This window comes from Octopus bimaculoides, chromosome 3, assembly GCF_046866305.1.
Source record: "Octopus bimaculoides isolate indiv1 chromosome 3, ASM4686630v1, whole genome shotgun sequence".
NCBI lineage: Eukaryota > Metazoa > Mollusca > Cephalopoda > Octopoda > Octopodidae > Octopus > Octopus bimaculoides.
In genome coordinates, this window is record NC_142930.1 from 23021479 (window position 1) to 23044743 (window position 23265).

The 23265-nt window shown below is 36.3% G+C and overlaps 1 long non-coding RNA gene across 2 annotated transcripts in view; it reads right to left on the reverse strand.

Moving 5' to 3' along the window:
- Positions 1 to 3541: 3541 nt before the first annotated feature.
- The window catches only part of LOC149136476 (uncharacterized), a 31057-nt gene continuing 11333 nt past the window's right edge, over positions 3542 to 23265 (reverse strand). Inside the window, exons 1-3 of one of the 2 annotated variants that reach the window (XR_016240981.1) lie at positions 12811 to 12955; positions 5589 to 5779; positions 3542 to 3724 (exon numbers count right to left, since the gene is read on the reverse strand). This is a non-coding gene — a long non-coding RNA (uncharacterized LOC149136476). Of the gene's footprint in view, positions 3725 to 5588; positions 5780 to 12810; positions 12956 to 23265 lie in introns of those variants that run through there. The other variant, XR_016240982.1, reaches the window with a different exon arrangement.

A 23265-nucleotide genomic window follows, 5' to 3' on the forward strand; every position in this document is an offset into this window, starting at 1 on the left:
TATCTTTTCTTGGATGTTGTTGCTGGTTGTGTTTGGTCAACTGCTGGCTGCCTAACTAGAAATTAGATAGAGTTAATGTCAAGTGGTGCCTAACATTTAAACAGCAGTGGTGTTCTGATAAGACACTGTATCATAGTTGACATTCTCACTGTAAGCCTTCTCTCAGTCGCCTCTGTGACAACTACTTTTTGCCAAGTCACTTTTTCCTACGGTGTTTTAGCATTTATAATCATCCAAACTAGTTTGAAGGAGAGACATTTTGTTGAGAACAATGAATTTCGTTGGCGGTCTGTTATCTCTATTCTAGCTTTTGGTGGCCTAGAAGAGGTTAGAAGGGTCAAGTGGCAAAGACATTATTCTGCTTAGCGAAGGCATCTGGCGAATGTAACTCCTCTCACTCACAGAAAAAAACTATTGTTTTACCATGAGAAAAGTGCTGTTGTATTGTTAAGTGAAATTTGGCTATTGAGGCTCGAATCCTCGCTATGCCTGCATGAAGCCACTACACACACACACACACACACACACACACACACACACACACACACACACACACACACACACATATATATATATATATATATATATATATATATATATATATATATATATATATATATATATATATATACACGACGGGCTTTTTTCACATTCCGCCAACCAAATCCACTCACAAGGCTTTGGTCGGCCTAAGGTTATAGTAGAAGACACTCGCTGGAGGTGCCATACAGTGGGACCAAACCCGGAACCATGCGATTGGGAAGCTAACTTCTTACTGCACAGCCACGCCTACACCTGTATTGTATATAAAAAAAATTGTTAGAGTATTTTGTATATTGTGCCCCCCACCCCCACCCAAGATACGATACTGATGTGTCCAAATATTGCAGCTGCAGGTGAACGTTGAAAACGCTAGTGTATAGTATTAATTTTATTAATCTAAGCATGATAGATAAATATTGAATCTGGTGCGATTTGAACGACCATACAGCTTTCATGTTACTTTCTTTGTAGCCAGTTACACTGATTTCTTTACATAGACACAATAATAAACTTTTATCACAATAGCAATAGGAATACGCAACGTCTATGGGCTTTTGTTATGTACATACACTTCAATGTTTAAGAGTAACGAAGCAAATTCATGAATCGGTATATTGTTGAGGAAATTCGGTTCTAAGGGAGCTTACTCATGCATTTTAAAAAAATATTTTCTTTTTTTTTTTAACAAGCAAAGTACATAGCAAGTTCTAAAATCTCTAAGATATGTAAATAGTAACAATACTGAAAAGTAATGTTTGTTGCTACTTCAGCATGGCTGTTCCGTACGGAACTACGTTACAACCATTTTTTTTTAATCCCAGGAGGACATCTCCTCCAGCTGGTTAACGACACAACCTGTGAGATGTCCTCTTTGCTTGTTACAAAATCAGCGGCTGAATGTCGCTTATTTTTCTATATATTGCGAGCTAGGACGAACGACTGCCTTGTCTAACAGACAGGTGTCCAGTACTGACAAAGGGAAATACCCTGAAACCAGACTGGTATACTGATCCTGTCACCGCTAGATGGTAGGGGTTCGTTCCCTTGTTCGCAAAAGTGCTTGTTCCGTACGGAACAGTCATGTTGAAGTGGCGAAAAACATTACTTTTCAGTCGTTAAAAATATTCAGGAAGGGTATATTCGATAATATGTCCTAGATAAAAAATAAATAAATAAATGAATAAGATGATAAATTATCATAGCTCGAACACTATTCGTTATTAGTCAGAGTAATCAGAGCTGATTTAGGCTTGAACAACTGTAGCTAGTTCAGTTTTAAATTCTTCTTTCTGCAGTATTGGAGTGAATAAGCAACAAACACCTGCCTTGGTTGGATGCTTACCTATCGCAATTGACTTTCTAGTACAATAAGACAACGAAATAGCGGTGTCCCCCACTAATATTCACAGCACCAAATACTTCAAGTCTGCTCTATCCTTTTACAACTTTTTCACTGACTTGTATTATGTATGATTCCTTAATCAGGAAAAGATTCAAAGCGTTTTATCAATGCCTTATTTAATGGTAGTCAATTATTTCTCATCTGTTTACGGTTAGGGAAATCGGAATTGATAATTAGCCTTCTAGATAGTTTTTCAGTATTGTTATTTACATTTACATCTCATATAGAGATTTTAGAACTAGCTGCTTTCCTTGTTGCCAAAATCAGCAGCTGAATGTCGTATGTTTGTTGAAGTGGCAACAAACATTACTTTCCTTCTTTTTTCTTTTACTGTTTCCGTACCATACTGCACACATCTGTACATCTTAGAGCGATTGCAGTTGCATAACAGAGACGGGGAAGTTTCAGTGGTGGAAGTGAGTGGGTTTCGGTCCGTCTCCATTTCCTGGCCATTTCCAATGATCTTTCTCACAGCTCAACAACATTGCCGACTCAGAGAGGCAGGGAAATAGTGACAAAGAGAGAAACAGACAGACAGAAACAGAGAGATGGGAGAGAGGAGAAAAGGAAGAGGAGGAGAGAGAAGTTGATAGAGAAGAGGGACGGAGAGAAGGGAAAAGCGGGAGGGTATAGAGGGAGAATGGAGAGGGAGAGAGAAGAGAGAGGAAGAGTAAGAGAGAAGGAATCAATCTCGTACTAGACTGGTTCTTTATTTATCGACTCTGGAACTCATGATACCAGCCTCGCCTTTATTATCTGCAGTAAGGAAATGAACTCAGCTCTGCAATGCCAACGAAATAATCAATTCCACATTGCTGCCTTATTACGCTAGTTTACAACTTTGAGTTACCTATTCGGAGCTTGTATCAACGAGAGGGCTTTGTGCGTCAGAAATAGCAGCCAAATATCCTTCATACTATTGTAGTCTTAGATGTATTATGTTAGCGGAACAAAGAACTGTGATCACGGGTGAAATTCTTTTGGCCAAAAGCTTGCTTGATTTGGACCAACCTGGAGCTAGAACCCACAGTTGAGAATTCAGTGCAGTGACATTGCTCAGAGCTTGTGACTAGATACGAAACCATGGACCCCAGTTTTGATGTCAGATACACTGCCGATTCATCTCTGATGGCACACTTGGGATAATTGATTTACAACATTTAATAACCGTTTTGTGTTTCATATCATTTATTCGTAAGCGTTCGGTAAACAAATAGTATTACAATACTATATATATATATATATATATATATATATATGTGTATATATATATATATATATATATATATATATATATATATATATATATATATATATATATATATATATATATATATATATATATATATTATATATATATATATATATATTTATATATATATATATATATATTTATATATATATATATATATATATATATATATATATATATGTTATTATATATTTATATATATATATATATATATTTATATATATATATATATATATATATATATATATATATATATGTTATTATATATTTATATATATATATATATATTATTATTATTATTATTATTATTATTATTATTATTATTATTATTATATAAAAAAAAATCTACATTTATGGAGAAGATGGGAGGTAACTGTATTGGCAGTCAGTACTGATTATAGAAATGACAGTGGAATTTATATGGCAGGTACTGCTTGGTACTTCATTCGTTTTCTTGCCTATTAAAAGCACCTTTCATTCCCCAGACATCGTCACCTTCAGCAGCATCATCTGCCGAAGGAGGGCAGCTGCAGAAAGAGAAAAAAAAAGAAAGAAGAGAAACAATAAAGTAAAGATTACAGCATGGAGAAATACGAAATTCGAAATTCGAAATACGAAAGTTATTCAATAATATGTTAAATCGTGAAGGTGGAAGAATATATATATATATATATATATATATATATTTATATCTACAAAGTCATAAATGACAGAGAAATAGTTTGATAAAATTTTAGTCTAATATCACGACAAATTGTTTCGTAACTTAAAGATATGTAAATAATTTATATTATTATATTTAATAATAAATAAATTACTTACATGCCTGCATTAATGCAAAATGCAAAACTCCTTCAAAATAATATCGTTTTCCCTTGTATCGCACTATATATTCCATATGTTTTGTAGAATACTACATTACGGAGCTTTTTTTTATGAGTACTACCGGTTTACTTGAATCCATATATTGTGACTTAAATTTATATACACATACAAACACACACATACACGCACACACATACACATGCACACATACACATGCACACATAAGCACACATACACATGCACACATAAGCTCACATACACGTATACATATACTTATGTTCAAGCATTTGCGTCAAGATGTCATCATTCTGTATATTTGGGACTCTATTTTCCAATGTCTCTTTCCCTAATAAAAGATGTAATTTGAAGGAATTGTAGTTACTATATCTAGCAGATGGAGCAAACGTGCAGAGACTTTCTCTTGTTGAATCGAAGTAAACTTCGTCGTTGTTGAGTCATAGTCTAACAAAACTTTGATAAATGGTGTTCTAACAGGGACAATACTGTTATTTGCTTTTCAGGAATTACATTGTTCAATATAGCTTTTAAGATGGCTGTGAATGATTGGGAGAGATTTAGCCGTTATTTTTAGCAGGGTCAAAAACCATGTATCAGTCTGTTTTACAGTTTCAACTTCATATCTTCATAATAGGTAGCTGAAATAACAGGCTAGTTAGTTCATCAATCATCTTTAAAGATAATATTAGTTTTATCTTAGTTGGGGGAGAGGGGATAGAAGAAAAGATTGCGGTTACATTTATAAATATCGGCACGTTTGCTGCATTATTATTATATAGTCATATTTTTCACTGATGATGTCTTTCTCTCACTCAAGACTAGAGAAAAAGTCATGCTAAAGTAGTTTTCGATTGATTAATTTTCTTCCATCAATCCTAGGCGCCATTGTTGTTGTTGTTGTTGGCACTCCGTCGCTTACGACGTCGAGGGTTCCAGTTGATCCGATCAACGGAACAGCCTGCTCGTGAAATTAACGTGCTAGTGGCTGAGCACTCCACAGACACGTGTACCCTTAACGTAGTTCTCGGGGATAGTCAGCGTGACACGGTGTGGCAAGGCTGACCCTTTGAATTACATGCACAACAGAAACAGGAAGTAAGAGTGAGAGAAAGTTGTGGTGGAAGAGTACAACAGGGTTCGCCACCATCCCGTACCGGAGCCTCTTGGAGCTTTAGGTGTTTTCGCTCAATAAACATTCACAACGCCCGGTCTGGGAATCGAAACCGCGATCCTATGACCGCGAGTCCGCTGCCCTAACCACTGGGCCATTGCGCCTCCCCTATGCGCCATACTCTAGCAGTAAAAGACAATAATCCCTGAGGGATGTTATTACAGTCATGCATTTCCTAAGAGCATATATGACATAAGTTAGATGCAACATCTCCATCCGTCACCTCGTTTTAACCCCCTCCTCCCCCTCTGACCCATGGGTTTCTTTATTTGAAATAATCCGTTTTTAATTTTCGACCTGAAAATAACTTTCCTTCTTCCTCCCTCCTGTATCATTCATTATCTGACAATGAAATAAATAATGTTGTTTTAACTCACAAAAACGTCTCGGCTGAACAGGCAGTTTTAAAACAACTCTTGAAGCTGGTGCAACACTCATCCTTAGAGTTTGTTTTGCGACATTCATGGAACTGACTTTCACATGGAGTATAACATTGTGCGGCAGGGTTGGTAACTGCAGATGCTGCAACCACTAGTCCCAAAAGAAAAGCAACGAACATTGTTTTAACCTGAAAAAAAAAAAAAAAACACATTAAAAAATATAGATGTAGGTTCCACTTCGTGGTTAAGAAACTCGCATTGCAACAACTCGTTTTCGGGTTCAATCCCATTGTGAGTTACCTTGAGCAAGTGTCTTCTACTACAGCACCAGATTGACTGATTGATTGATTGAGTGAGTGAGTAATTGATACAAATATGGAGGCTTATAATCAATTCGATGATTGTTGCAAGTCTTCAGTTGTTACAAGTTCGGTGCGTGCGGAATTATTCAATAAATACAGTCTTCTCTTTTGTCGTCACACGTAGTTTATCAATATATACAAACAAACACACACACACACACACATATACACACATATGTATGCATGTATGTGTATATCTGCATGTATATGTGTGTGTTTTTGCGCTTGTCTATGGCCCACACTGCTTGAAAACCGGTGTTGGCTTTTTTACGTCTTCATAACTTCGCATTTCGGTCAGAAAGAGCCTTTTAAAAAAATAAGTACTGAGGTCGATTTGTTCCACTAAATCTTTCAAAGCGATGCTCCAGCATGACCGCTGTCCAATGATTGAAGTAAATAAAAAGATAGAAGATAAAATTACCAGTATAATTTTACTTGACTCAAAATTATTTTTCAGAGCATTTGACAACGTGATGGATGGAGCACGTCCAGTCATTACATTTTTACTAAGAGTTTAGGTCGTTTGCCAGCAATCTGATATGACATCGAAGTAAGCTGGTGACATCGGAACTGAATCATGCGCGTGCGTCAGTCTAATCAGAACTTTTTTTTTAAAAGGTTGTGTGGTAAGAAGCTTGCTTCCCAATCACATAGTTCCAGGTTCAGTCCCACTGTGTTACACCTTGGGAAAGTGTCTTCTCCTATAGCTTCGGGCCGACCAAAGCTTTGTGAGTGGATTTGAAAGACGGAAACTGAAAGAAGCTCGTCGTATATGTGTGTGTGTGTGTGTTTTCCCCCACCACCGCTTAACAATCGGTGTTGGTGTGTTTACTTTCCCGTAATTATGGTTCGGCAAAAGAGACCAATAGAATAAGTAGTAGGCCACTCAAAATAAGCCCTGGAGTCGATTTATTCGACTAAAATCCTTAAAGGCGGTGCCTCAGCATTGCTACAGTCAAATGACTGAAGCAAGTAAAAGATAAAAAATAGCCGTCAGCTAGAAGCGAATATGTCTTGGTAATGTGTAGCATGCTTTCGCTAATCCTTTTAGGTGCTTATCTTGCTCGAGAACACAACGCGTCGCTCGACCCACGAATTAAACCCACAACTATATGACAATGATGCCAATACCCTTAACTGCTAGGCTATGTTCCTTCACTATTACAATAAGTACTATAAATGAACTTTTGTTATGAGTTCTTCTTTGCTACATTACGTATAGTTTTACTTATTTTTCATGCGGATGGAGGTCTTGGGTAATTTATATCAGCCATTATAATTTTAGACACCAATTGGAGTATTTTGTTGTACGTCAATATAGTGAATCTATGGCAAGTACAGAAAAGGTTGTTTACATAGAAGGTGTAATAAGGCTGAAACTTATCCAAATTTGTCCCACATACTTGTCAAAATTATATTAAAAATAATGTGAGCTGTTGAACTGATGTTTTCTTCTCCACACCACAAAGGCATCGATTGATTAAGTACTTATTTAGATTGTCTTTATTATACTTCCTACGGATCTTTTTTAAAACGGGGGGCCACATTTTTCATTAACGAAACACTTTGAAACTTGGAACACTGGTAGAATGTGTCATATAAAACATCTTTTTCTTTTAGTCTTCTTAAAAAAAAAAAGAAATCCATAAGTTATTCCATGTTAAAGTTGTCGTATTTCTGTAATTTCAACCAATCACTGACGTCCATTCAGCCGATATACATTAAGTGCCGACTACATAAACAAACGATTCTGAAACAATTAACCCTAATCCTAACCCTAGGGTTAGGGTTAGGGTTAGGGTTAAAGCAAATAAAACGAAGGTATGGAGATTAAATACGCTTTACACCGCTTAATCAGCCAAAGGAGTAAATATAAACAACTAAATACTTGTCAGTGATTGGTTGAAATTATCGAAATAAGACAATTTTTTACATGAAATAAATTCGAATACAAAAATATTTTTCTGTTCTATAACACAAAATAGATAAGTATACGAAGTTTGAAAGTCTTTCCGTACCAAAAACACTACGTAAAACATTAATGAAAAATGTGGCCCCCGTTTTAAAATAGATCCCTTTCTACATTATGTATAACACTAATTTAACCGAAAATTTGATATTTCTCACTATGGCTGTCATTTCTTGACATCACTATGGCAGAGAGACTGCGCTGCATTTGTTGAAGTTACTTATGAGTCATTGTATCAATGTTCAGATCTGTCTGTCCGACAACCTGGAGTTGTCTGTGCAAACGTCCAGAACCTTTTGCGTGACAAGAGTGGCGGGGTATGAGTCAGTCAGCCGTCTTCAACACTCTATGACGAGTTAAAGCGTTAAGATAGTTTTTATAGGAGACAAGAGGTCAAATTTTAGAACGTTCGAGAAAACCATATCACGTCACAGCTTCACGCCGATTGGCGATTTATAGACCGATCACGTGAAACTATGATGGTTCACTCATGTTGAATATCAAACGGTTAGGTTTCGAATCTCCGCTAAACGCTATTTGAAGAAGACTGGGATCTTTTTTAAAACGGGGGCCACATTTTTCATTAATGTTTTACGTAGTGTTTTTGGTACGGAAAGACTTTCAAACTTCGTATACTTATCTATTTTGTGTTATAGAACAGAAAAATATTTTTGTATTCGAATTTATTTCATGTAAAAAAATTGTCTTATTTCGATAATTTCAACCAATCACTGACAAGTATTCAGTTGTTTACATTTACTCCTGTGGCTGATTAAGCCATAGCTTCGTTTTATTTGCTTTCTTCATTTTAAATTTGCTTTTTTCATTTTCTTTTTTTTTTCTTCGTTTTATTTGCTTTTTTCTTTTTAAATTTGCTGTTTTACCCTAACCCTAACCCTATCACCGATAGAATTGTTTCAGAATCGTTTGTTTATGTAGTCGGCACTTAATGTATATCGGCTGAATGGACGTCAGTGATTGGTTGAAATTACAGAAATACGACAACTTTAACATGGAATAACTTAGGGATTTCTTTTTTTTTAAAGAAGACTAAGAGAAAAAGATGTTTTATATGACACATTCTACCAGTGTTCCAAGTTTCAAAGTGTTTCAATGTGGCCCCCGTTTTAAAAAAGATCCGAAGACTGATCTGTTATTTCTTGCAGGTTCGACAACAAGGCAGAACCTCTCTCATTAACGATATATTGTTATAGTTATTTCCAAGTTCTACTTTCCGTCGACATCTTTCTCCGTACACTCCTTTCACATAAATGTAGCTTTCATATTACTTAATAATCCTCAAATACTGCTACAGCTTTTTATGAATCCACCTGGAGTATATTAACATGTTTTGAGAACCTTTGTAGGGAAATAAATCTGTGATATTCAGTGGAACAGAAAAGACTAATAATATGAATAAAACAATGGTGATGCCGGTTCTGTAAATTCAAATTCAAATACAAACCAAATGTTGTTGGCTCCAACTCAGCGATGTTGAAATATTCTTTTGAAGTTTCCAAGGATGTTACATTACAAATGGTTTTAACGGTGCAGAGAAACTATCTGTATAGGCTATGACAATAGTATCTTATAAAAGAAGCTATCACGAGATTAGTGTTGTAATGCCATTATTGCAGTGTGACCAGGAAGAACACTTGGCTCTTAATAGTACGCTCCACTTGCTCAAAATTGCCACCGCAAGATGATACAATTGATGAGAGAAATGAAAAATTGTATTTTATGTGTATTTTAGACATTGCGTCAACGCCTTCTTTACTAGGCCTAGATGCCACCAGTTTGACTTAGTCTGCATGATAGTTTCAATGGTGTCCCTACAATCTAATAGTATCATAACTTACCTTATAATGGCGATAGATACAAAAGATGAAAATTGTGTTTTATATATACATGGGTATAAGTATATTTATATATAGATAAGTATAAAAGATGAAAACCGTGTTTGTGCATACTATTCACAAAATAGTAGTTGCACTTCAAGTAAAACGAAAAGTTCAAACAAGTTAAACATTCACTTCATTAGAGGTATCAAGTAACCGACTATCGTTTTTGCATCCCATACAATAGAATTCCTACTACTTTATACTAAAATCTTTAAGATTGTGAAACTTGTCTCTAAATACTATGCTTTAATATCGAATACACAGCTGCACAACGTAATTTAAATGGTTTCCATTATCCCATATAAAACGACAGTTGTTCATTCAGTGAGTCAAGTTAATAACACTAACACACATCAATAATAATAAATATATATCCGCATTATATAGACATTATTGACATTTATTACACATTAGTAATATTTTACTTAGAATAGCTTAGGCATCTGTACAAAGTGTCTGTGACTATTGAAGGAGTTTGGCTCTTATACCACGACACTTGATATAATTCGTGAATGACAATGAAAATGGAATAGATGGGATGTTATCCTTCAATTTCTATCTTCCCTGTTATGAAGCAGATCACTTCTCAAACCACTAATACAACCGATGTTCTTTCTACAAGAGGCGTTCAGGATTTGATTATGTATTTGTTTTTCTGTATTTTACCGATTTTTGCCGCGGAATGAGACGCAGATAAAATTAATTCTTCGCAATGCCCGATTTCTAGATCTCTTAAAAAGCAAAGTCACTGGGGAGGCTTTCCCTGCACATACTACATGCTTTTAGGAAGATTTGAGTACAGAAAGGCGTTTAGTTTTCCTGCTATGAACAGTACTCCACTAGGTGTACTGATCTAACGACTGTTAAGGAAGTGTCTTTACTTTGATCCTAAAGACACTTTAATCCCAGCGTAACATCACTGATTATATAATTATTTCAATGGCTTGTAATGCTATGTTCAGTTTCTTTCGAAGAAAAGTTACATGCTACGAACCAGCATCCAGCAATAAACCTCTATTTAAGGAGTCGTTTATTTCGCATCTAAGGTCACTGGAGATAAACATGCTGATTCAGAAATAATTAAATCGCCCGCAAGAACTCGTAGAAATTGCTTATTTAAATTTGAGGTGGTGGGGGGGGACTTGTCTTTTTTTTTTGTTCGTTTGTTATGTTTTGTTTTGTCTTTGTTGGAGGTGGTTTATTTTTTCAAAAATTTATTAGGAAAATAAGCGCGGTTCCATATTAGGGTTTGTTTTGTTTTGTCTTGTTTTTCTGAATGCAAACAATATTTTTGCTTCTGAAAAAAAAAATGTCGACGGAAATGGAAAGAAATAAAATTTTCGTTGAATATGTCATCTGCGAAAGTTCAGTGGATGGGAAGATTTAACAGAGCGCTGGATAAAATGCCTTGTGATATTTCTTCCGTTTCTTGATGTTCTGAGTTCAAATCTTGCTAAGAATAGCTTTGTCATTCATCCCTCTAGGTCGATAACTACCAACCAAAAATGGTTTTTAAAAGATCGGTGTCAGGCAGAATAGATAGAGCATTGGACAAAATGTCTGAAGGCATTTCTACCAGCTGTTTACGTTCTGAGTTCAAATCCCGCCGAGATCAACTTTACCTTTCATTCCTCCGAGGTCAATAAAATAAAGTATTACTCAAGTACTGAGGTTGATAACATCGACTAACTCACTACTTATAACAAATTTGTTCTGTACAAAAGTATCGAGTAACCCATCAGATTAATGTAAAACAGTTTTTATTATAACTGAATGAGGAGGCGGCGTGCTGGCAGAGTCGTTAGCACGCCGGGCGAAATGCTTAGCGGTATGTAAGAAGGTATTTCGTCTGCCGCTACGTTCTGAGTTCAAATTCCGCAAAGGTCGACTTTGCTTTTCATCCTTTCGGAGTCGAAAAATGAAGTACCAGTTGTGTACTGGGGTTGATGTAATTGACTGCCCACCCTAACTCACAAAATTTCAGGCCTTGTGCCTATAGCAGAAAGTATTATAACTGAATATATATATATATATATGTATATTCTACTCAAGGCACGAGGCCCGAAATTTTGGGGGAAGAAGCCAGTTGATTAGATCGACCCCAGGACGCAACTGGTACTTAGTTTATCGAATCTGAAAGGACGAAAGGCAAAATCGACCTCGGCGGAATTTGAACTCAGAACGTAAAGACAGACGAAATACCGCTAAGCATTTCGCCCGGCGTGCTAACGTTTCTGCCAGCTCGCTGTCTCTCTCTCTCTCTCTCTCTCTCTTTCTTTCCATATATATCTGTCCTGTTTTTAAGTCTGTTATTATTCTATCGGTTTCTTTTGTCGAACCGCTAGTTTATGAAAGTGTAAACAAGCGATGGTGGCGGGAGCAAGCACAAACGCGAAGATGCATAGGACTTCCACACATTCTCTCATAAAGTCTGAGACTTGAATTCTAGTCGAACGTCTGGACCATTCTCTTACGTAATTGTAGTATTTTGCCATGTTATATTACCAGCAGTGTGAAGGTGGTGGGTAGCAGAATCGGTAAAGCGGTGGACTAAACAAGTTGCGGAAATCTAATATCATGCCCACTCACTCTTTTTTTCTGAGTTCAAATCATGTCGGTGTCGACAATGCTGTTCATTCTTCCATCATTGATAAAATATTTAGAAGTCACTTTGATTGATTGTTTCTTCTCCCTACATACAAAGATATTCCTGACTTTGAGTTTGTTAGAAACCGTTGTGGGCTTTGTAGCTGTCATATCACCAAAAACGTACTGTGTATTTGGATTTGACTGTCCTGGCATGATTCTTATTTACTATTTTATCTAACCTTCTTTTCTAAACTAGCAGCACGTGAAAAAGTCACCAAGATTGTAAGATATCTTATCAATCGTCTCAACGTCTCAACCAAGTCAATGAAAGTAAGAAAGGTAAGAAGAAGAAAAACACATTGATTAACAATCTTGGAAAACATGAATATCTTACTCACCATTGTTGTATATGTCTGTTGAACTGACTTAGCTGCTGAAAGAGAGAAATGTCCTGACCAAACGTCAATAGATTCTGATGCAAGCCTGACAGACCTTCACGTATTTATATATTCACTTAAGTCTACGCATATTTAGATATGATCAGGTGTCATGTATCCCACGCAAGCATTCGTTGCTTGTATAAGCACGCGTCAGAGAGGGTGTAGTGGGGTGGGAAACTGAGGAGTAAAGGGCTCTTCCAGTTGTATCATTTGTCAATACCAGCCAACCCCATTCTCACCAAAAATCCCAATAAGGTCAACCCCATGGGAAAGCTAGGGATTTATGATAGGATGGGCGACAGCTTTCTTCATTAAGACTTTTCCTTAGCTGTAACTGCTGTTATTTCTATAGTTGCATTTATTGAAATTATTGATGGGAGTGTCGTCATTATCCTTATTTTTGCTGTAGATGCTGCTGAAGTGTACATGACTAATATTCGGAACAGTCCCCAGGCCTGGATGCCAGCACGCAGTAGTGTTTGTTTAAGCAGCCTGTCTCGTTTTGCAACGTTTTACTTCTGAACAATGATAAACGAAAAAACATGCACAGCACGTGTGAATGAATAGCAAATATGAGAGTCAGACGTGTGCACTTTTATGTAATAACAGGATGGACAAATGAACGATCTATAGGAAGAATACTGTTTAAGTCGCGCAAAACAAATAAAGATTTAAAAGAAGAATTTACAAAGAGCTAAACATAAAAACAAAAAAAAATGGTCATCATTACGTATGGAGCAATTATTATCGAGTTATGTATGATATAACTCCAACAACATGCAACACGGATAAGTGTATTGGTTCTGTCTAAATACCACCTCGTGTATCGGCTTCTTCCCTTGTGTTTGACAAAGCAAAGGGTATTATATTTTAGCTTAGATAAAATGGTGAGTGCTGTGACGTTCACCGTTTTCTTGAGGTTATTAGCCGAGTAAGTGAAGTTAAAGTGGCTGAACTGAGAAATGAGATCGCGCCGAGGACTAAACAGCAGCTTACCTGATTAGGTCCGTCAGGCCCGTTGCCAGACTTTGGTACCTGCGGGTGCTTCAGAATATTCTGGGTGGACACTAGTTAGTAATAATGCTAAAGTAGAGTTTCGAAATAAGGGTATCACTGTAAATCTGAGAGTTCACCATTGAATAGTGAAGGAACAGTGCCGTCGAGGGCAACCCCTTAGCGATGAGCATGGAGTCCGTACAGTAGCTTTACCTGTTAGGGTTAAATTCAAAATCCGGGGGAACTGGTGATGGTCATCATCATCATCATCATCATCATCATCATCCTCTTCACCGCCACCATCACTACCACCTCATCATCAACATCATCATCCTCCTCCTCCTCCTCGTCATCATCATCCTCATCATCATCATCATCTTCAGCCCTTACCACCACCTCCACCACTACCATCATCAGCAACAACTTTTGGGCATCATCATCATCCTCTTCACCACCACCACCATCACTACCGCCCCATCATCAACATCATCATCCTCCTCCTCCTCCTCATCATCATCATCCTCATCATCATCATCATCATCATCATCATCATCATCTTCACCACTACCATCATCAGCAACAACTTTTGGGCATCTTTTTAGCACTTTGTAAGCAAAGTTGTCCCGACTCAATAAAGATGTAAACTCTGGGTCTTTTTTTTTGTTTTTTAATTCAATGCCTTTTTTTCTCAGTTTTTAGTTTTTTTTCTTTTTTTCTTGGTCTGTACAGAAGAGGCTACTCCACTATAACAGCGGTCTGATCGGGATTTTGAACTCAGAACGCACAAAGTCAGAACATATACTGCCGCAAGACATCTCATCCAGTGTTCTGACAATTGCACCCAATTCTCCGCCCTGGTCTGGTATTCTATTTACCGATTCCCAAAGGATGAAAGACAACTGTCCACAACCAAACGATAGACCACACACACACACACACACACACACACACACACACATACACACACACACACACACACACATACACACACACACACATAATTACTAAGTTTGAAAACGGAGAGATCTAATGGATACAAATTCATTTATTAATTAATTAACATATTCACCTACAAGTGTTTCATTTCGCAACCAAACTTAAAACTACAAAACATATAATCTTGCATTTTAAACAATTGTAGGTGAATATGTTAATTAATTAATTAATTTGTATCCATTAGATCTCTCCGTTTTTAAACTTCATAATAATATTTGATATTCATTGAAGAAATATCTCTTCAAAATACAATATATTAAACCAGATATAAAGTTATCCCTATAAGAGGTCTAAATATCCTCATAGTGACTATTACGTATATATATGGTTTAATTATAAACAGGCAGAGTTTTAACCACCCGCAGACTGAAAAAACGATGAACAACCTTAATCGCTTTTTAGAGCTTTATTGGGTTCTCATCAGAGGCGTCTACATCATTCCGACAGTCTCCAGGGAAACAAGCAGGCAAGCTGTTTATATACTCAACAAATGCAGCAGTTACTCTATGAAGGAGTTCCTAATTTGCATGCCGAAAGTGTTTAACACTCTATAAATACCAGCGGCCTGCCAACGAGAATCTTAGTCCACAAAGTACCAAGGCATGATATGATAAATATGTAACATAAGGTATAGTTATAAACAGGGCAAATTTTAGCCATTTCTCCGCAGACTGAAAAAACGATGAACAACCATATATATATTGAGAAAGAAGTCGTCAGAATTTTGGGGAAAAAATCTTTTTATTTTTTCATTATTATTAGTGCTTTCGTTCGTTTCTCAAACTTGTCAAATGAAATTTTGTGAATGTACAAACAGCTTGTTCATTTATATAAAGCAGATGCTTTTTGGGAGGTTTTGTTTAGAAGAAAACATTGTTTTTTTTTTTGTTTCTTTTTTTTTTTTTGAGTAAGTGAGTGAGCTTCCGTGACAATGGAGATAAATAGATAGATAAAAATATAGGTAGGTAGATAGGCTGATAGATAGATAGATAAATAGAGAGAGAGAGGGGGGGAGAGAAGGGGATCCCCATTCCTATTCAACATTCATTTATTTATTTAGCCATTTACACTTGTATTGGAATGGGTTTCTCTCCCTCTCTCTACCTACCTACCTATCTATCTATCTATCTATCTATCTATCTATCTATCTATCTATCTATCTATCCATCTATCTATCTATCTATCTATCTATCTATCTATCTATCTATCAGGCTATCTACCTACCTACCTATATTTCTATCTATCCATCTCCATTGTCATGGAACGTCACCCCCAAAAAACAAAAACAATGTTCTCTTTTTCTAAACGCAACTTCCAAAAATCATCTGTTTATATAAATGAACAAGCTGTTAGTACATTCACAAAATTTTATTTGATAAGTTTGAGAAACGAACAAAAGCGCTAATAATAATGAAGAAATAAAAAGATTTTTCTCCCTAAATTCTGAAGATTTTTTTTCTCAATATTCAATTTCTGTGCACCACACCTGACACTCTATACATATCTCCTTCGCTGTGCCAGAATGAATGGATCACAATCAAACTCGCAGTCGAGAAACACCAACAATACAGAAGAACTTCTCACAGAAATATCTAATAAGTTGAATTTACTTATCTCAAGACTAGACCCAATCTTCACCAATGCAGACAAAACTGTGAATGTGGGTCGGGTGCTGGTGTTAGCATAGCTACGGTTGTTTAGGTTTTGGTAATAGAGCGAGAGTTTATGTTTGTTAGAAGCTTCTATAATAGATTCAAAGTTAGGAGTAGTAGAATACGATAATTTTAAAGTGGATATGTTGAATATAGAGTGGGAAGTTAGAATCGTCGTGGGAAGTTAGAATCTAGTATTTTAAAGAAAGATTTGGCTAGGTTGCTAGTGTTAAGAGAGAATGGGGGGGTACCACAGGATGGAGCGGCCACCGCTTTTTTTTTGGGGGGGGGGGGGGGTTCTGTGCATGTTGTAATTAAGGTGTTTAAGTGGAGGGCAGTTGTCTATACTTTTGGTAGACCAACTGACCATAAATATATCGCTACCATCCTCCGCCTCTATCTCTCCTCTATCCCCTTTCACATTCTGTCTTCATGACTTGACCTAATTACCGCTCACTTTTCACTTGACTTGGCCATTCTTCAATATGGATTATATGTACCTCTGCTATCTATGCTATATCAACTTTCGCTCCGACATAAATTTCCGGATTATTCACACAAGGATTACTTTGCACGGATTTCTACACGGATATTTACCACTGGAATGAAACTACACTTCAAGTGCTGTTCTCTCTTTTTTCAGCACATCACACTCTTTACCACTTCATACTAAAAATATCCGCCTATGGATATAATGATAGTTACTTTATTTTTTCGGTCTCCGATGAAGGGAAGAAATGGTCAGATGACACGGGTGGCTTGAATCCAGCATAAACAGGGATACTGATCCATTGTCCATTTTTCTCGATAGAGCAGACGCTATGATCCAGCCTAAGGCTCATTGTTCAACCCATTAGTGTTCATGCAGCAAATATGTGTTTATATGGAAGTAACTGCTAACTGAAATGCTGCAAATGACACCCAGAACAGTGATGAATATATGTAATTGTATATTCTTGAACTATGGATCCAGTATATAGTTCAATCTGATAAGTAACTAGTATGTTTCCATGCTTTATAAGCCCTTATCAATAACTTCAAAGAACTTCCGGTATGTATTAAGTAATTATAAAGACAACAGTTTTTATTTCACTTTGTGGCATTTTGATAATCCTGAGGACTATTTTGAGATCTTTATTGGCTACTTTGACCCACATAATAAAGTATTAGCATACTTAGGTTTTCTGGATTGGCATGAAGCTGAGATAGCACAAAATATGCATTTTATGTTAGCTATTTTCACAATCTAAGATGGCGGCCATGCATGTGTTTATGAAACTACCGACATTGATTTCTCAGATTCTCGTTGCTTTGATGACTCTGAAAATGTAAAGGTTTGCAGAATCTTCAGAAACTTTGAATGAAACTATATTTGTTAACACAGCGACCCAGACCACCACATAATATTTCTCGTACCTTCTTCAGTTAGTTTTTGTCATCAGAGCTAAGGCCATGCTAGAGCATTGCTTTAAACTAACTCTTTGTCTAAGACGGTCAGATACAAGAAACGTTACATTACAACATGATATTGTATGTTTTACGTTGAACAGTAAATACTACATGTATTAACGAGGCACACGTACTAAATAAACATTTGTGCGAAATGCTAATATTGATAAATGGCTTAACCTCAACAAAACAGATTAGGTGTTATATTGATATTTCTTATATATATACAGTGTACATTTAAACACATAAGAGAGATGTCCATAATAGGACATCTAACCCACTAGAAGGAGCAGTCAAAACTCCAAACCACAATTAGTGATAATTTCGAAAGGGAATGAAAAAAATAAAAACATTTGCCAAAAGAGTATAACAGGGGTCGCCACCAACCCTGCCGGAGCCTCGTGGAGCTTAGGTGCTTTCGCTCAATAAACACTCACAACGCCCGGTTTGGGAATCGAAACCGCGATCCTCCGACTGCGAGTCCGCTGCCCTAACCACTGAGCCATTGCGCCTCCATATATATATATATATATATACATACACACACACATACACACACACACACACACACATATATATGACTATCTTTGCATGTGTACACACCCACCCACACAGCACACACACACATATGTATATATATTCATATACATTTATATGATTTTCTTACTAAGGTCCATGATTTTCGAAGGTTTACCAAGAGTAAGAGAAGCGAGCCCGGAATTTAACCTGGAATTCAAACTATGTTGTGGATATTTGGTACCTCACTGGCTTATCCTTCAGCTGTACTGTACCAGTCCCAAAATGGCTATTATTATTACAACTGATATTTAATTCAAACGCCACCGAGGTCGGATTTGCCGTTCACACTCTTGGGGTCGATAAAATAATTATCAATTTAGTCCTGGGGTCGGTGCTATTGACTAACCCATGTACCTTTCGCAGAAAGGATTGTCACAATTGTAAATAAGACATCAAGCTGGCAGAACCGTCAGAATGGCGAGAAAATGCTGTTATTTGTTCTCATTCGTTGTTTTGAGTTCAAATTCTGCCGAGGTTGAATTTATTTTTCATCTTTTCGGGATTGATAACATAAGTACCAATTGAGCACTAAGATTGATGTAATCGACTTAAATTCTTCCCCAAAATTGCTGGATGCATGCCAACATTTGAAACCATTATTACCACTGATATATTATCCTTCTGGAGTTGATAAAGTAATGTCTCAGTCCAGTACTAGGGTCGATAGTATCGACTAATACCCACTCCTCGAAACTGTTGGCCTTGTACACATTCTCTGGATTAACACAGCCTTGACTTTCGGGGCAATTATCGTCCATACTGTCTTGTGAACTAATTCACAGACATAATGCGCAACTGTTATCCATGCTGCCATATGTCACAGTTACTAGCCTAATAAAGCCTTTAATTTTGGTACAATTTTCATACAGTCTCATGACCAGCTTCAAACAAACTGTACCTTAACTGATAGTAAGTTGAACCATAATCTCTCTGGAATTTTTCAAACTCTACTCAGAATCCAGACAAATACGGCATAACTCCAGGTTCCTTCCTCTCACACTGCTTTCGAAAATCATGAACTTGTCAAACCAGTTACGTAAATATATATAAATCTTTTTAAAGACTTCAAGTGCATTTTCAACTTTTTTTGCTTCTTTATACTTGTATGAAAAAAAATTATTTTCCTGTATGTGCGTGTGTGTATACATGTATGTATATATGTACTTATATATGTATATTTGAGAGCGTGTGTTAATATTTTCTCTTTAGTTGAAATAATATTCACTCTTTTCTTTATCTTAAATCTCTCTCCCATTCCTGGTTTTCGAATTTGAGGCGTTCGTGTTTTAAAATGTTTCTTCTCAACCGCACTCCTTCCAATCTATTTAATCACCACTACCAGAAAACATTTCATATTTCTCCGACGAAGAGCCCATCCCGAAACGTTAGCTGTATCCTTTTATCCCCGGCAAACTAATTTATCCCGCTTTATAAAGTAAACCAGCGTAAGTTTCATTGGATCTAATTGATTCATTTTATCACAAATTACGTTAGTGTCAATATAATGTTGCAAGCATTAAAAAGTTTGTTAGAAATAATTATTTAGTGAAGAATCGAGCAATATTATGTAATGGCAAATAATATTTTTCGGCAAACACAGGAGATAACTCCGAACATGTGTTGTTGTGATCTCATCAGTAATGAGGGAATCACTAACTACTGCTAATAAGACAAAAAGTTATTATAATCAATTTCTGTTTTCTTCAACCTTTAATTTGCCATTTTTCTCGCGGTTCAGAATGCATTTTTGCCAAAGTTCTCACCGAAACAAAATACCGAGCCCATTACTGAGGAACTTCAAAATATTACCAATTATGGATCAATGAGAAAGCCTCTACGTATTCGCTCGACCTTTTAGAAATAGTGATTAGATCTCCCTCAAATCACAACCTAGTTTTAAATATAGAAATCTCATGTTAAATAATAAAGTCATATTTAGCCTTGGAAAGTCAGAATCGCCAGAACAGAAATGCATTTGCTTATAAGTCTACTCGATCAGGGTTCGCATGGGACTGTTGTTTAGCCCCAAGTAAGCGATGATTCAACAGGCCTTATAATGAAAGGTGTTCAAGAATCCGTTTTCTTTTTGTTTTTTGTTGAGTTTTTTGTTGTTTTGTTGCTGTTGTTGTTTTTGTTTGGGTTTTTTTTTTCCAAGATGATAATTTATTATCGAATGTTATCATTTAAAATCAATAAGGCGACGAGCTGGCAGAATCGTCAGCACACCAGGCGAAATGCTTCGCAGTATTTCGTCTGCCGTTACGTTCTGAGTTCAAATTCCTACGAGGTCAACTTTGCTTTTCATCCTTTCAGGGTCGATAAAATTAGTACCAGTTACGCACTGGGGTCGATGTAATCGACTTAATCCCTCCCCTAAAATTTTAAGCCTTGTGCTTCCAGTAAAATGGATTATTTAAAATCATTAATTTTTTTTTAAAGACATTGGGTTGTTTGCGAAGAATCTCGCTGTTATTTCTAGCGTCGAGCGACCGCATACAGACTCATTGGCTCAGTGTCATTACTGTCGCTGTAGATGCGGTTTAGATCCAAATTCGTCCTGACTGAACAGGTCTTGATCAAAGAAATTCCACTATGATCATGCAAAACCTTTTTTTCCGAGGATATAACTAATGGCCTGAAAATTTAGCTGCTAATTTTAGCTGATCGAACGACTACAAAAGGCTCCCTTGTTGGTAGAGTGTCGTTATAAATGCATTCAAGGCAGCGAGCTATCAGAAACGTTAGCACACTCGACAATGCTCAACAGCATTTCTTCTGGCCTAACGTTCTGAGCTCAATAATTGTCAATGCCAATTATGCCTTTTATCCTTTCGGGACTCAATAAAATAAGTACCAGTTGAGGATCTTTTTTAAAACAGGGGCCACATTTTTCATTAACGAAACACTTTGAAACTTGGAACACTGGTAGAATGTGTCATATAAAACATCTTTTTCTCTTAGTCTTCTTAAAAAAAAAGAAATCCCTAAGATATTCCATGTTAAAGTTGTCGTATTTCTGTAATTTCAACCAATCACTGACGTCCATTCAGCCGATATACATTAAGTGCCGACTACATAAACAAACGATTCTGAAACAATTAACCCTAACCCTAACCCTAGGGTTAGGGTTAGGGTTAGGGTTAGGGTTAAAGCAAATTTAAAATGAAAAAAGCAAATAAAACGAAGGTATGGAGATTAAATACGCTTTACATCGCTTAATCAGCCAAAGGAGTAAATATAAACAACTGAATACTTGTCAGTGATTGGTTGAAATTATCGAAATAAGACAATTTTTTACATGAAATAAATTCGAATACAAAAATATTTTTCTGTTCTATAACACAAAATAGATAAGTATACGAAGTTTGAAAGTCTTTCCGTACCAAAAACACTACGTAAAACATTAATGAAAAATGTGGCCCCCGTTTTAAAATAGATCCCCAGTTGAAACTGGGGCCGATGCAATCTACTTACGCCGCGTCTCAAAATTGCTAGCCTTGTGATATACCACAATTTCTAGCCTACTTCACTTTAAAATAACCTTTCTTTACCCTGAAACAACACCGAGCCTCTGTAAGTATTTTCCTTTAGATAAGTTTTGTATTTCACTTGGTCAACAGTACTTTTGCAGTCTCTTCAAGACTTGATATCAAATGCTGTTGTCCAGTTTGAACATGCATCACTCGACGTCCGCAGTAAAAATACAGACCGAGTGAAAATTACAAAATGTTGTAGCACCGAGGGGAGAGGATCGAACGAAGTGCATTTTGTGGAGACTTTGAAGTGAGGCACAGTAGTGATGACAGGAAAAAGAGAATGAGAGTGAAGGGTGACTCTGAGTGTAAGTGTGCAGACTGCTAGTCCAGAGTATCAGAGGTTATTATAGTAGAAGCAAGAGAAACATTGCCAGTGATTGTAATGTATTGGTGAGTAAACCATTGTAATCATTCGGAGCTTTCTATTAAGTGCATTTAAATATATTAAGTCTTGCTATGAAAACTGTCCAGAGTTGAATCTGAAGTTAAAAGGAGAGTATGTGATTATGACTGATCAATAGCGATTTCAAATCTCCTTAAACTATATTTAGGTATAGTTTGTCGCTGATGTAGTCTAGATTTCAGATTTTCATTTGCAAAAGGTTATATACAATCAGGAAGAAGTTAGACATTTCAACTTCATATTTTTCTTTTGTTCTTTTTTTTCATTTAGGAAGTGTCTGATACTGAAAATAACACACTACATTTACTACACCCTAATCAAATGGATAATTATGGTTAGGAGCTATACATCTTAACAGCATTAAGTTTTGTCTCACTATGTTCAAAACCACTTCAGTTTTGTTTTATTACCTTTCGACTCTTGAAGGTAATAAATGATGACAGAGTACGGAAATAGATTCAGATTCAATTGATTATATTCCTTTTTATGCAAACTTTAGATTTATGCCTAGTCAAAAGAATATAGTTGTTAGTTATAGAAAAAACCGCTTCAACCGGAAGTTCGACAACCAATTGATTCGGCAGTTCTGATTCGTCAAAACTTTATTAGGATTTGTCATCGTCCACCCGATCTTATCAACATTCCTCGTAATCCCTCACAATAGTTGGTAACTATTTTTCTCCCAGCTATTGTCTACTTTCATTGACAGCCTTAATAAAAGTTTCAAGGAAGTTGATTCATCTGTAATGACAAAATGATATTGATTTAAGATTACAATACATGTTGACTTAACATTCATACT